General features: G+C 38.4%; 1 long non-coding RNA gene across 1 annotated transcript; it reads right to left on the reverse strand.

Moving 5' to 3' along the window:
* Positions 1-2,029: 2,029 nt before the first annotated feature.
* LOC148998481 (uncharacterized) lies at positions 2,030-14,413 on the reverse strand. The gene is made up of 4 exons (XR_016161112.1): positions 14,294-14,413; positions 13,057-13,212; positions 11,502-11,564; positions 2,030-2,937 (listed from the first exon to the last, which is right to left on the reverse strand). It is a non-coding gene; the product is annotated as an uncharacterized LOC148998481 (long non-coding RNA).
* Between the last annotated feature and the right edge of the window lie 1,296 nt (positions 14,414-15,709).

The raw sequence follows: 15,709 nt of genomic DNA on the forward strand, positions 1-15,709 counted from the left end.
CGCACCGACAGCTTAGGGCCAACGCCAAAAAGAAGCTATCTGGGCAAGTACTATAATTTGGTGATAAAAATACATTGACCAACCTTTGCAGTGATGATTGAAAAATCCTTCCCCACTGGCGTCCAAAAAGTCCAAAAGTTGCAGAGATACCATAGCCTTAAGCTTTTGTTGATGAAACTCCGGTGTAGCGTGATGGGAAGTGCCTTTATGCACAGCTGCAAATTTTATCAGCCATTATTGGACAAATTGATTAATTCAGGTGTACCTGACTTCAGTAGTCACGGCAACAATAATCAGACACACCTGAATTAATCAAGTTTGCCCAATAATGATAGACAGGAAAGGAGCTGGCTTAAGTTCAGGAAGTAGTGCAGCTGTGCATAAAGCCCAGTGAATAAGATAGGCCTGTAAATGTCACAAACTCAACGTCAGTAAGTTTTTTCTACACATTTAATGTCTGTAAAAAGAACTTGTGGTGATCATATGGATCTATGATTCCTAATTATATCTTCCTCTTGTATATTTCTTTTTGTGATGCTAATACTAAGTGCGATGATGTGACGTGAAGAGATATCTGACGGCCGTTGCGCTAATAATAGATAGTGGGGGAAAAAATCGATTCTGTTCAGTATGGAGATATTTTGCACACTCAATTATTATAATTACGCAAAGTATTGAAATATTTAGGCTAATTATAAAAATAATTATACTAATAATTATATTATTAGTATAATCTACTAATAATTATATTATTAGTATAAAATATACTAATAATTAGTATAAAAAAAGACTAATGATATACAGTATATTACCCACGGCAATGGGTTCTGAGACGGGCTTTGGTGGCTGATGGATGTATTCCGTCAAAATGGCTGACACGCGGCTAGGGGTCACGTGACTGGGAGATCCCTGTTGCAGACAAAAAGACAAATAAACTACAAGGACAGAAGTTGAGAGGGCAGGTGGATAGGTATTATACTGAACCATCTGAAACTAAAGTGAACAGCTAAAGAACAGAGTGAAAAGCAATGAGCGAGAGCAGTTTTCAGATTAGGATTCACTCTAACGCACCTCTGAGCATCTCTTGCTGTCAGTCAAAGAGTCAGATGTAATTGTTGCCTCACAAGTTTAACTGCTCCCCTCTTCTCTCTCCTCAGATGAGACAGGAGTCCGCAAGCCAAAAATAATTACACATAGCGCTTTGATGCTTTCCAACTCACCTCATACAAACTCCACCTCCAGCATCACAACAAACACATATCTGGACAGTAATAATAGAGTGTGCGTCCATTTGTGTGTGAGGCAGCTTGTGCTTAATTCAATAGCAAAGCTCCACTGGGTCCTGGATTCATTTGTCTCTCTCTCTTATCATCACAGACTCGCATTTGTGTGGGTAATGGACGGCCATTTGGACCGCTAGACAACGCTGATGGATGTCAATTAGCATTTAGTTTGTCATCTGCTTTTCATCAGCATTTTATATGGTATGCCTTTTTGGTGTTTATCTATGATTTTCTTTTTTTCGTCTTAGCTTTCATGATATGATATGAATCTAGTTAATGCTTTTTTGTTTCTTTGAGCTAAATGGTAATGATTATGTGTTGTCATGCCACACTTTCTACATGGACCCAAATAGTGTTATGGAAGAACATGCCATTAAAAGAATCAAAGAATGTTTTCTAAGAAAGACAGAGAGATCACAGATACCTTGAAATTGCACAATAATCATAGTTGTTGAAATTAATACAGTTGTGAAAAGGTTCAACACTTTGTAAACATTAAATTAAACAATAGAAAATAGACATATCATTGAAGTAACCCAACTAAATCTGAATCAAGCATTAGCACATATTAGCCTACTCAACTTATTGTTTACCTTATGTAATCTATGGTGTTGGCAAGCACAAGAAAGACAAATCTGGCCTCTCCAATAGCATTTGCATGTTAATTGCTTCTTAGTAAAACAAACAACATAATGAATCCGTTCTCAACCAGAGCACAAGCTCCATTCTTTACCACACCGGAAATCCCCAAACTCCAAACTAGCAACGTAACAAAATTAGTCTAAATCTTAACAAAACAGAACATTAAACACTAACAAGTCTCCTCCATTTCTTATATTGCTCAAAACTTCCATCATTTCCTTGCCATACAAAGCATGCTGGGAACTAAATATCCCTCGCCAGTTGCAGGTAACAAACGTAATCATAGTCCCAGCAGAAGGCAACAAAAAACACTGTACTCCTAAAAAAACAAAAAAACATCTGTTTTTTGTAGGTTGAAAGCAATGAAAGTAAGTTGACCAAGAATCTTTACAAACAACTACTGTTGCATTAGCCATTTTAATTAAAAGAACAAACCAGCGAAAATCATTTTTTGAATGTAAATCAAATCCTAAATGAAAAAAATATAACCATTTTGTATCAAGAACACACATACATGGAGAAAAAATATATATATGCAAGCGTGTCCTGTTTCAGACTGAAATTATGAAGAGGTTGAATTGGGGTTAATATTTCAATTTGAGACATTCTTATGCACATCGAATAAAATGAAACACGGTCACCCTCAGAAGGTATTACAGTCAGAAGCAATATCATGTCTTTAAAAAAACACCAAACAGAGAGATAGAAAGATAGAGGATGACATGAAGGAGGGAGAGACGGTGAATAAATGGGGAAATGGGTTAAAAATGACCCGAGGTGGCTGATACAGCTTTGGCTCCGACCATCTGCAAGGTCACTCACAGCAACCCCTTTGGTTGGATCTGAGCTGCCAAATCGCACTGGCCAATCACCAGTGGGCATCTGGGTGGAATGCGCTGGCTGAGTGCCCAACGTGGTTAACATCAATAACAGATCCTCTTCACACATCACCACAACTGAATCACCTCTCTGAAAAGAGAATGTGCGGAGAGCGGAATGAGTGCTTGTGTTCCTATTGAGAAAAAAGGAGCACAACACATGGATGAATGTATTAGTACATTACAAAATCATTCTGTGATTTGTCAGTCTGACTTGAAACTGATGAAACAACAGTCTGGAAATATGGTCACTCAGTCTAAAATGTCAGTTTAGATAAAATAAGTGTATAAAAATGAAGAAGAATCCAGCTTCTTTTTTATTAGTTCAAATCAATCAAGGTGATCAATGATCAAGTCCTTTAACCTTATGTGTCTATAACCACATACTTTATTTTTATTTTAAGCACCTATTTGACAAGATTAGATGTAATATCATGTCTGATTTGATTTTTCCTTTTAGCAGTTTTCTCCTCTCTTGATTTTATTAGTTATATTTATTTTATTCTCTTTTTATATATTTAATTATCTTTTGCCACCTTTTTTGACTGGCCTGTGAGGTGGTCATAGCGCATTGAATTGAGACATCATCCTGAAGGGTTGAACAGGACTGCCCTCATTTACACCCTCAGGCTGATGTACCGGAATCAGATAACTCATACATGACTTTTTGTTAAACCAACTGATACATTTTGACATTTTCAATGCTGGCTTAGTTTCTATATCTGTTGCATTCCACTGCAGCCCCACCGATTGTAAAATATCTTTGGTTCAAAACCATAAACCTGTATATTCTCATTGTTCCAGCACTATAAAATTAACTACTTCTTCAAATAATAATTCAATGTGTGGACATACACATTATATTGTGCTAAGAAAATCCAGTCCATTTCCAGTCCAATCCTAGTCCATTTATTCCATTAAACCAGAAAAAAATCACCTAATTTTATTTTGCAATAACTATTCCCATAGCTTTGAAGTTTGAACATTCTCCTTCCATAGTTTTTAACCTAAAATAATATTGAGCACAACAGTTACAAATCAGCTTTAACCCTGACCTTTAATAAAACCACAAATCATCAGATTGGATTTGACATTTTATGTTCTGTCTCTCTTAAATAGCTGGTAATTTTGTGTGACATATTTAATGTTTGATCATGGCTTAAGCCGGGAAAACTCAACATTAAGGGTTTCCCAACAAGAACAAAATGCTTTTACAAAATTTCACAATGCTGCATTTGGGTTTTAGTTAGGTTATTTTATTTAGGTTAATTTTATTTAGGTATTTATTTATGTATTTTATTACTGTATTTTATTTAATTATAAATAATTATATAGCTAACCTGCTATGTTAGTTACATATATGTATGTGCTTGCATGAATCACCTGTCATCTCTCATTTGGTCAAGCATTGTTTTATAGAAACATACATAACAAAAGCCATGCCATGTCTGTATAGATCTGAGGGATCCAAGCCAAGTGGAAAGAGATGCTCATAAGCAAATGAAGAACTTCTGTATATCTGCATCAGTTTTGTTTTATGTAAGTTATTTCCCTTATCGGTCGGTCACTCTCGATGTACGTTGTGACCGACTGATAGGAATCTCGCTAGAGAGGCCAATCTACTTCGAGTGAAACTAAACAACCCAATACACATTGGATTGCAATCATTTGCATTAGCTGTGCAGCCTCGCAGCACGGGTACTTAATGAGCTGGTGTGATTGCACTTCAGCTTATTGCTTCGGAGCCAAGCACTTCGATGCTTCTACAATCAATACTGACTGTGAAACCAACAAGCCTTTCTTGGACTTCTCTATCTGGGTGAGTGTGTTACAGCACAGCAGCGCAAACAATATTTTTTCTCTCTCTCTTCCTCTATTTTGTTTCAAACTGAGCAAACAAAAAAAACCTGTTATAACAGCTGATAAGTTGCGCCAGTCAGAGCCTGAGGATCACGGTGAGCGAACCTCCTTCGGGGAACCAACCCCTTAGGAACCCTATTCCCTTTCATCCTCCGCAGCCAGTTGAGCCACCAAAGGAACGTGCTGGACCATCCTCGAGTTGTGTACCAGTCGTTTCCTTTGGTGCTCCCCGCAACGATCAGATATCGATCGCTTCATCGGAGGGTGGGTCAGACTTCTCTGTGGACGACGACCCGGTGTCACTGCCTCCTTCGAGTGTGCCAGCTGTGCCCAAGTCAGACCCGGAGATGATGGCTATGATTTCTCAGGCTGCCAATAGGATCCGGCTCACCTTGTTCCGAGCCCTCGAGGCTTGGCGAATGGTATCTCGGGGTGGCACACGCTACCAGGAGGTGAATGGGGAGCTCACAGGGAGGTAGACGCCACCTTTTACTGCCTTTTACTGTCTCGGTGGCTCCTCCGTCCTCACCACCCTTGAGGGTGGGGCAGCTAAAGGATAAACACATGTCCCACCAGTGGAGCGGGCTGTTGTTGCTTGCAATACAACTATGCCCACACTCCACTTGGAGTGGAGAACTGTATCTTCCTTCCTGGGCCTATAGGTACTCGTTGGACCTATCCGTCAAGGTTTACAAGGCTTGTGGGGAAGCTGCCTCTGCCATGCACACCATGGCGTTGCTGAAGGTTCATCAGGCCAAGACACTGAAGGACCTTCACAAGGGTGGTCACGATCCACATGTTCTCCAGGAACTTTGTATTCGTAACAGACCTCGCAGAAAAGAGAAAAAGCAAAATCGTTGTTCCGACCAAATTTTCAATAAAAGAGCAGCTTCTTTCTTTCTGTTTTTCTTTTTTGGGACAGTCCCTTTGGTCTCATTTGTATGGTCTCGTATGCGAGCCTGGTTAGCAACTCCACCCCCAGGCGGCTCAGCTGATCTAGAGAGACCTCTGGGAGGCTCAGGTAGACCTGTTTGCTTCCTCAGAGACCTTCCACTGCCAACTGCTTTTCTCCCTGAACGAGGGAACACTTGGCACGGACGTATTGGCACACAGCTGTTCCCGGGCCCACGCAAATATGCATTTCCTCCAGTGAGCCTACTTGCACAGACCTTGTGCAAAGTTAGCGAGGACGAGGAGCAGGTCCTTCTGGTGGCTCCCTATTGGCCCACCCGGACTTGGTTCTCAGAACTCATGCTCCTCGTGACAGTCCCTCCCTTGCCCATTCCTCTGAGGAAGAATCTTCTGACTCAGAGATGGGGCACCTTATGGCACCCGCGTCCAGACCCCTGGAAACTCCATGTCTGGTCCCTGGTCCCTGGACTTACCCCCAGAGGTACTTCACACCATCACTTCAGCATGGGCGCCGTCCAAGAGACGTGTGTACGCCTTTAAGAGGAACCTGTTCGTCGAGTGGTGTTCTTCTCACCGAGAGGACCCCAGAAGATGTTCAATAGGGTCTGCGCTTTCCTTCTTGCAGCAAGCGATGGAGCGAGGGCTGTCGCCCTCCACCCTCAAAGTACATGCTGCCGCTATTTCAGCTTATCACAACCAGATGGTAAAAACAGTTGGAAAGCAAAACCTGGTCGTCAGGTTCCTAAGGGGGGCGAGGTGATTAAATCCTCCTCGATCCCCCTCATACCCTCTTGGGACCTTTCCCTGGTGCTTCGAGCACTTCACTATGCTCCCTTTGAGCATTTGCAGTCAGCAGACTTAAATCTTCTGTCCATGAAGACTTTGCTGCTGTTTGCACTGGCCTCTATCAAGAGGGTTGGGGACCTGCAGGCATTTCCGGTCAACCAATCATGCCTATTGTCACTGTCAGTGACAGCTGCCGGGGTTATTCTTTCTTTACATGCACTCTGAAGCAATATTTTCATATTGTGCAATCTTGTTGCTCTGGCCCCTCCAGCAAGTTCTGATATACTTTAATTAAGGCCTGGTCTGTAGTTACTGAACAGACTTGAACCTCTGGGAAAGACAAACTGTTAAAGCTGCAGGGGAAAGGTGAATAAAAAGAGAAAGAATAATCAGCGTACTACTTTGATATACATCTAATTGAGTGTACCAGTTCGAGAGTGTGTGTGCGGTATCAGCTGGAGGGATCACCATTTGTCCTTACTGTCATTGAAGCCTCAGTTGTCAGCAGCTTCTCAACAACAGCACTCCCATACAGTGCTCTAAAAAGAACCAGTCCAGATGAGACGATAACAGATAGACAACCTGGGACGAATCCTGAAAACTGAATCCTCAAACAGGGATGACAAGAGGAGAGTTCAATTATCATTATCTTCACCCCCCTGATAGCATAATTTATTTTGCACACTCTTTTATGCAATTATCCAAATAAATGGCACAAATATGCAAACAAAATTGGAAACGCTTGCACGATTTTGGTCATTTTGCAACAAATTTAAATCATAAATGGATGCAAGACAACATAAATGGGCAAATATGTGGATAAATTAAGGAAAAAATGAATCAATATGATTCATATGAGTCAAAGAGATTCATCCTAATTGGGAAGTCACATGAAAAGTTCTTTAATATAGCTATAAACTTTGGAAATACAAATACAAAGTCATTTCTGTCACCAGCTGACTGAGAAATTAAACTTCCTGCAGAACAGAGGTCTGAATATAGAATGCCATTAAACCACAAATGACACAGTCACCATTAAAAAAATTAACTTTTTGAGGAACATGAGACAGAAAAGCTGCCAAAGGAAATCATCGCACATTCGCTAAACTCTTTCAATCCGTCAGGGATGAAATAAGTAGGTTAGGGGTTCTACCAAGACTTCGTTTAAATCCACATCCGCCACTTAATAGTGTGCATTAATTACCAGCCTTTGTTGGAGTGTGTACATCTCCTCATCTTCTCATGGCTGTTATTCAAATGAAATCTCATTAGGATGCCATTTAGGGATTCATGGGCCGCCCGGCGCTATACGTGCATTGATTTTGATAACCCACCCACATTGTGGAAAAAAACATGTTTGTTTTACAATACAGTCGATCTACACAAATCAACATGCTCTGCACCTGTCATATTTTATCAGACATCTTAATTTGAAAGCTGGAGGGAGGAGCAGAAACAAATTGCCATTCAAAGTAGCTTCGCTGCATCACCATTAGAGATGCTTTCGCCATGACATAGAAAATTAATAAGTAAACCAATGGCGCTTAAGACAGTAGTTCATGTCCTGGTGGGGAAAAAATCCATCATTTGTTACTAAGGAGAATAAAAAACATACATATATCATTTAGGCATGAAATCATTTTGGGAGGCACGAGAAGACGAACCCCAAAAAAGTGAAGATGTCACGAATGGTAACATTAATGCATTATTCATTAGAACATCCAAAGTGCAAACTCAGAAGAGTAAAAATGGAGACGATACTTCACTACAGTGGCAGCTTTCACCTCAATCAGAGTGGCAGAAGAAGCCCTCAGAGACAATCAAATGCAATCAAGTCAGTGGTGGTGAGAAACCACTGGGAATCTATGACTCAAATTCCTCCTCAACCTCAACCTAAGCGAAATATATGACTGATATTTCTCACAAAAGAGTCCAAGATTTCGCCTTGTTCTTTCATTTAAACTAAGCGAGTATAACCAGCCCACAAAAGAGATAGTGAGGGACATCTAATCAGGAACATTAGCACTGCAGAACGGCCTCAGCTGATAAGCAGATGAACAGAATGGAAATCTCATTTTCCACGTTAGGGCGATCAAATTCAGCAAGTGGCACGCGGAGGGAGAGGTCCGAAAGAACGTCATCACCAATAAAAACAAACCCAGTGTTTTTGGATTGCCTCCAAATTGAGCACAGATAGGCAAGAGAAGAATCCATCACGGTACTCACTGGACAATCTGCTGTGAAATACCATTAGAGGGGCTTAACACACTCTGCCAGTCATCTGATATCAAACAGGGGAATGGAAAGGGGCATCAGATGTGGAATACATAGTGGCAACAAAACCTCTCTTACATCTCTAGGGAATATAAAGAATAACTGAGCCATGGCACTAATGCTGATGTTTATACTCTACACTGCTACACATGTTGGACAGATAGGCAGCCCAACAGGATGTGAGTGGGCACTCAAGAGCAGAGCATGCATTTTTATTTGCGATACTGAATAGATGCAAAGTCGGCTTGGCATGGATTGTCATAGGACCAACATGTAAATGAAAGGAGATCTGTCTCCCCATGCAGAGCTTGGTTTCTAATTCTAATCAAACAGTTAAACCAGCAAATCAATACTTTTGAGTTCAGTTATACTCGGAGAGAGCGTATCATTAGAATTCCTGCCCATCTCAATTACAGTTGCTTTGACACAAATTGAAAACTTCTTGAAAAATCTCTCTTGTCTCTTGTGCTCACCTCCATTTATTTGGCTAAACATACAGTAAAACAGTACTAAATGTAAGTTAATATGTTGGCATAGCTGAGTTTTCTGCATCATTACTCCAGTATTCAGTGTCACACAATCCTTTTTTTATTTATCCACAACATTTCTTATTAGTTTCAGAATCAAGATAGAAAACAGTTGCTTAATATTTTTTTTAAATAGTATTAAAATTGTATACACACACTATATAAGTGACTTTAATGACTGATCCATTTAAAGTCTTTAAAAAAATCGTACCCACCCCAAACTTTTAAACAGTGCCATTACAATACCTACCAGCAGGTTCTAACCAACCAACCCCTTGGGTTCACCTGACTTGCACAGATTTTAAAAGAGCACTCAGTAATCTTTTCTTTATGTTGCACTAATATAGCATCACAAAAAGTTAAAAGCTAAAGTGTCTAATAACAGGATAAAATGTGCATATCTAAAAGTAAACTCTTTGTAAAATGAAACAGCTTTCATTATGGAAAAGGCGGGTATGACTGAAGTCTTCATCTCCTGTGGGTGTACAGTACACGATTGTAAGCTGATTTTTCAAAGTATTACTCATTTTGTTACGTCTAAAACCTTTTAGTGAAAGAAAAATGACTGAGTGGAGTTCTAAGGGCAGACTATCTCTCCCATTGCTGTCTTTCCATCATGGAGTACGATCACTTCAACAAATCAGTCTGTTTAATGATGCGCACGAGTGGGCAGCCCGTTACGCCCCCCTATTCATCTCAGCCATCATATTCACCTCAAGGTGATATCATACCATCATCCACTCATTTTTTCTATCATCATGATTTAGCCAAGAAAGACAAATCCCGACCATATCTGTCAAATCAGAGATTATATGTATGTAAAATATATTATATTGAAATACTGATAAGAAACTCCAAACCCATGCAGCCCTAACCCTTAAAGACATATCTTTTCAGTTTAGTTTAAATGGTGAAAAGTTTCAGTATAGTTTACATTTTCATCATGTACTGCAGCAAAACAAATGGATCCATCGGCCTGACACACTACTTTATCAGAAACTGCAGAACACTCTAAAATAATACCATCAAAGTTTAAGTTCAATTTTTTATTTGTCAAATTCTCAACAACACAGCAATACTGCCGTACTTGCTGACAATAAAATGTGCCATTGCTACCATCACTGCCAGATTGGCCACTCTGGAAAAGAACCAGTCACTGCACTTGTCAAAGTTGGTTCATGACATTGAATCTTCAAAAAAAAAAATGCAGAGGCCGTTTGTATCAACTAAACGAGAAACATTCAGTTTCTTCATTGTGTTTTTGTAACATTTCAACGTCTATAGGGGACGTTCATTTGGTGTGGCTGGTTGTTTTACATGTCTAAATGGGAGATTTATTTTGACAGAATAGAACTGTTCACTCATGTCATCAATTTGCAGGCCAGTCCAGAAGGCTAATTCACCATGCATCCCCTCTGGAATTTCTAATAGGTTTTTAGTTGCTTTACATTATGTGCAGAACATCCTTGTGTGGTGGTTACAAGACATAAAAGTAGTCCTTAAAAGATTTTAAAGTACACAGCAGTAAAATGTCACATTATGGCATGAATCTGTTATTTATGTTGTACAAGAAAATCTTAGTCCCTTCCATTAAGGTTAACCCCAGACCTAAATTTACTCGTAAATGGGAAACCATTATTCCAAAACACCATTTTGAATTTCCTGAGGAAACCCACAGCTCAAAAATGCTAATTCTATCCTGGGTTTAAGGATGACATACTAAAGTGATTAAGTCAAAAGTTAGATTTGGGAAATTGATAAAACGGTCCATTTAGCATTGGTTGAAATGAAAATATGAAACAGGAAATCATTTTATCCACACTCTATAAAATGCTGGGTTGTTTTAACCCAATGTTGGGTCAAATATGGACAAACCCAGCCATTGGGTTACATTTTTTAAATTACATTTTTAAACCAATGTTTGAGTTTATCCACATTTGACCCAAAACTGGGTTAAAACAACCCAGCATTTTTAGAGTGCATAATTCTATCAAGTCTTCTTTCAAACTGCAGTGCACATTTGTCCAAGTTCATTCCAACATACTTTTGCATTATGATTGTTGTACTTCATCAATTCGACAACATGTGGTGCAAATACTCACAGCGCAACCACACACAGAAACACGCTGCAAATGGCACAGACCATTTGTGTTTATTTAATTTTGATTCGTGTGCGTTGTGAGCATTTGCAGCGCATTTCTGTATTTGGTTGCGCTGTGTTTTCAGCATGTGTTGTCAAACTGTTGGAAGGTGTTTTCTTAATTTGCTTGTGTTTTTTCTCTTTTCATGTGTTTTCTTCTGTTGAGCGTTGAGCTCTCTCAGCCACCATGGGTTTTTACCTCTATAGACATCTGGCCAGCTGGGGAGAACATCTGCACTCTCTGCTGATTTGATTTTCCCTCCTGAAAAGAGAACAAATCTCCTTATCATGCAGGTTATTTCACAAGAGGACAAAATAGTTACGGTGTACATGCTCTTAATGATTATATTAAAATATCAATGCTTAATTGGTTTTGTACTGCATTGTATTGCTCCCCCTATAATGGGATGCATTTAGTATTTGACTTTGAAGTATTGAACCAGATCGCACCGGGGCTCTTTAACTACTTGCATGATTAAGCATTTCACTGTAAACGTATTTATAGCGGTTCCATCAAAAGGCTTTGTCTCTGTATTTATATTGTTTCATGCACTTGACAAACCAACTTATTTTAAACAGCTTTGAGCAAAAATTATCATGGAAATAACAATGGTAAATATATAAATGTAAAAGTTCATTTTGAAGGTCACTCCAATGGTAAACTACTATCTTTTCCACTCAGGACTGGAAGGACGAAACAGATGTTATACACTTCCACTCAAAAGTATGGGCTCAGTTTTTTTGTTTTTGTGAAAGATATTAATACAAAGTGATGTAATGAAATTCTATACGGTATAGGATCATGTGACACTGGTGACTGGAGTAGCCTAATGGCTGCTGAAAATTCAGCTTTACCTTCACAGGAATGAATTATATTTTAAATAAATATTAAAATAGAAAACAGTTATTCTAAATTGTAATATTTGAAATATTTTGACTCTATTTTAAACATTTCAAAAAATATTACAGTAATTTATGTATATGTAAACATATTGTAGGCTATAATTCAAATAAACATTTCAAGACTTTGTATTCAACTGTATCAGTCCAATGAATTGAATTTTCATTTGCTTTCATCCAAAATCTGCTCTCAAACGAAGTTTTGAGGGAGGCATGCTGATAGAACAGCTGGTAATGCTTAAAACATCTACTTTGCTTTCATACTAATTTATAAGAGAAATGCAATGCCACATATTTTTCAGAAAAATGGCAGCATGCAACTCTGACTAGGCAGACATCAGTACATTCCCTTATCACAAGTCAGTGCTGCTACACACAAGTCAACTTGCTGCAAGGTAAAATGGTTTTCTTTATACAGAAATAAAAATAGTTCTGCATTGTTTGGAACAAATGTTGTTGTTTTTTTTTAAATCTGACCGTAATGGGACATAAATTTCATCTTAGAAACCAAGGAAGCCCATCTCAAAAGCATTGATTTTTAATTTCATATCAGTTTTGTTGTGGTAAATTGATGTGAGCACTGTTTTTGTCAACCTGCAGGGTCCAAACAAATTTCTGACCTCACTGTAATGAGTCTCCAAATTCAGTGCAGCCTTGGTGTGCGCACACACACACTGAATAATACATGGACAGAGATGAGGAGAGTCTAACACACACTGACACCCTCTCTCAGATGCAACATTCTTCCATCTTTAACAAAAGCAGCCATTACGCTCAACTGAACTTTTAGTCAAATGCACCCAATTCCCAGTTTTCCTTAGAAATTATAAAACAAACACAAACTTTTGTCATACCACAGTTGGATCGATTTTCTTGTTTGATGTTTTCTTGAGGATGTTTGCTGCGGTTTTCATCAGTATGGAGATGTGAGATGTGAATGGAGTGAACAGATGGAGGGATGGTGAATGGAGAATCGCAGGATGCTGGACAGCCTGAAGTGTGGGAGGATACTGGAAGGAAGTAAAGGGGGAGGAAGAGCAAGACATGAAGTGACATCTCAGCCCCAAGAACTGTCAGAGCACTGCAAAATTCAGAGATGAATCACTGAAGAGAAAAGGAAAAGGAACAATACAATTCCTAAAAGTAGACGTGTCTCAAAATAAGGAGTGTAAAAAAAAAAAAAAAATCAGACAACCAGTCAGCCAGACCACTTTCACAGGACGAGAGGGGGCAAAATAACTGTTTTTCTTTATTTACTTACTGGGTAGATGAGGAAATGTCATGTGGAAATGTAATGTTATAACTGACCTTGTTAGCTTTCTAAAATACTTTTGCAAGTGCAAACACCTGAACCTTAAACCCAGTTTTTCTTAAAAAAAGAAAATGACTTTGGGTGACGGTATTCAGTCCATCTGTCCGTGCCTGTGGCAAGACCTCAAGGCAAATGCTCATCTCACCACCTGGAGGTGAGCAGTTATTTTTTCAATACACAATCATTTTGAAGTCAGTGCACTTTTAGGCACAAGTGTACCGAGTCTAAATATGAAATGGTTCAAAGTGTACCACATCTAAAGACTCAAAAACCTGAAGCTATTATCTTTGGTTTGTGAACTTCTGATGAGACCTGGAAAATTTCAAGCAAATCATTCGCTAATTGTGGGCATTCAAAGAGGCAGTTGCTCACTCTTTGCCTCACTCAGGCCATCAAAATTTTACAAGACCAATCAGCCATTTTTTTGCTTCAGTAACCATACCATTTTGTATAACCACAGTTTTATAATAAATACTATGGTTAAACAATGGTTAATGTAGCAAAACCACGGTTAATTTGTACTTACCATGGTTTAACTGTAATAACCAAGGTGTTTTTGTTTTATTTGTAGTAAAACCAAGGTTAATTTTCGCTTATTATAATAGCAGCTCACGGTTGAGAGCAATCATCAACAACTTCATGTTGTTTACCGTGTAGCATCTACATGCTATGAAATCATTTCCGGTGGTAAAAGCTGCAGCATTAAAGGGCTGAATTCAATAAACTGACGTGTTTAACTTTTGCGCATGGTTAGGCTATTTATAAAAAAAGAAAATTACCTGCAATCAGTTGTCAAAATCCATCAACATGTCATTCGATAGCTCACGACAAATTCATCCGTATTTTACGAGGTAGCCTGAGCCTACCCAGTGATCGGTAGGTTTAGGGGCGGGGTCAAGTACAGGTCATTTGAATTTTTATGATTTGGATAACTCTTAAAATAGGTAGCCTACGAATTACCGTGAGATCGTGTTGGTCATTCCAAAGTTGTTATTGGTAACTAAAACTACAATTTCATTATTTGAAATGAAATAAAATAAAATATATGATGAAAAAAAATAAATTTAAAATAAAAGCAAATTTTAAAAAAGTAAATTAGATATAGACCTTTGGAAGTAGGCGAACTGAAATAAAATTCGTTTGAAATACTAAAATGACTCGAATTGAAATAAAAAATAGAGCTATACATCAATATCTCTATTTAAATTAAACTAATAAATACGAGAAAAGCACATTAATAAATACTAAAACATAAACTAAAATGAAATGAAAATGAATACTGAAAATAATAAAATAAAATAAAAAATATTTTTAAATAAATGATAAATAGTCTGCTGCATCCTTAAGATAGGAAATTGCACAGATTGCACAGGATTCAGCCAAGATTTTGAGGTCACATGCACCATTTCCTGATTTGCATAATTACTTTTAGTGAATCAGGCATCAAAACAAAGCCGACAGCATATGCAAATAACAAGCAGTGCTAGTGAATACAGTTCATTACAGTGAAAGAGTTCTTTTTAAAGTTTTCTTTTAAAGTTGCAAAACTGGATACCACCACAATGTCTCAGTAAGAGACTCATAGAAAACATTAAGATCATTATAAATCATTGTGTCAGAGCTGTGAAAGATAATAAAGTGTCTTCAAGGATAAGTTCAACATAAAATAAAAATTCTGTCCTTATTTACTCACCCTCATTCCAAAAATATATGCCGTTATTTTTTTCTGTGGAACACAAAGGGAGATTTTCATAAGAAATTGCAGTGAAATCATAGTAAAATAAAATAGTAGCAAATAGTTTGGAAGAACATTATTTTGGTGCGAAATAAGTCACATTTAGCTGTTTTGTGTGTGTGTGTGTGTGTGTGTGTGTGTGTGTGTGTGTGTGTGTGTGTGTGTGTGTGTGTGTATTATCTCTGAACCGGCTTTTAGAAATGATTATAAGCTTCAGTTTAACATGGGCTTTGGCCCATGAGGATCTATTGATTGTTGCTGTTGAAATGGCAGAGTTCAAACATTCTCAAAGCCCATTAGAGAGATACAATTCATACAGGAGAGCTGATGCGCATCCTTTGGTGTCCCAAAAGTAAAGCCTTAAATGTGATGTGTGTGTGAGTGTGAGAACAGTGAGAATGTCTTAATCTCTTAAAGGCCTCTGTTTATCTCAGGTCTTTTTAAGTCTATATAAGGTCAT

The sequence above is a fragment of the Pimephales promelas genome, chromosome 1 (assembly GCF_988280905.1).
Source record: "Pimephales promelas chromosome 1, fPimPro1.hap1.1, whole genome shotgun sequence".
In the NCBI taxonomy this organism is placed as follows: domain Eukaryota; kingdom Metazoa; phylum Chordata; class Actinopteri; order Cypriniformes; family Leuciscidae; genus Pimephales; species Pimephales promelas.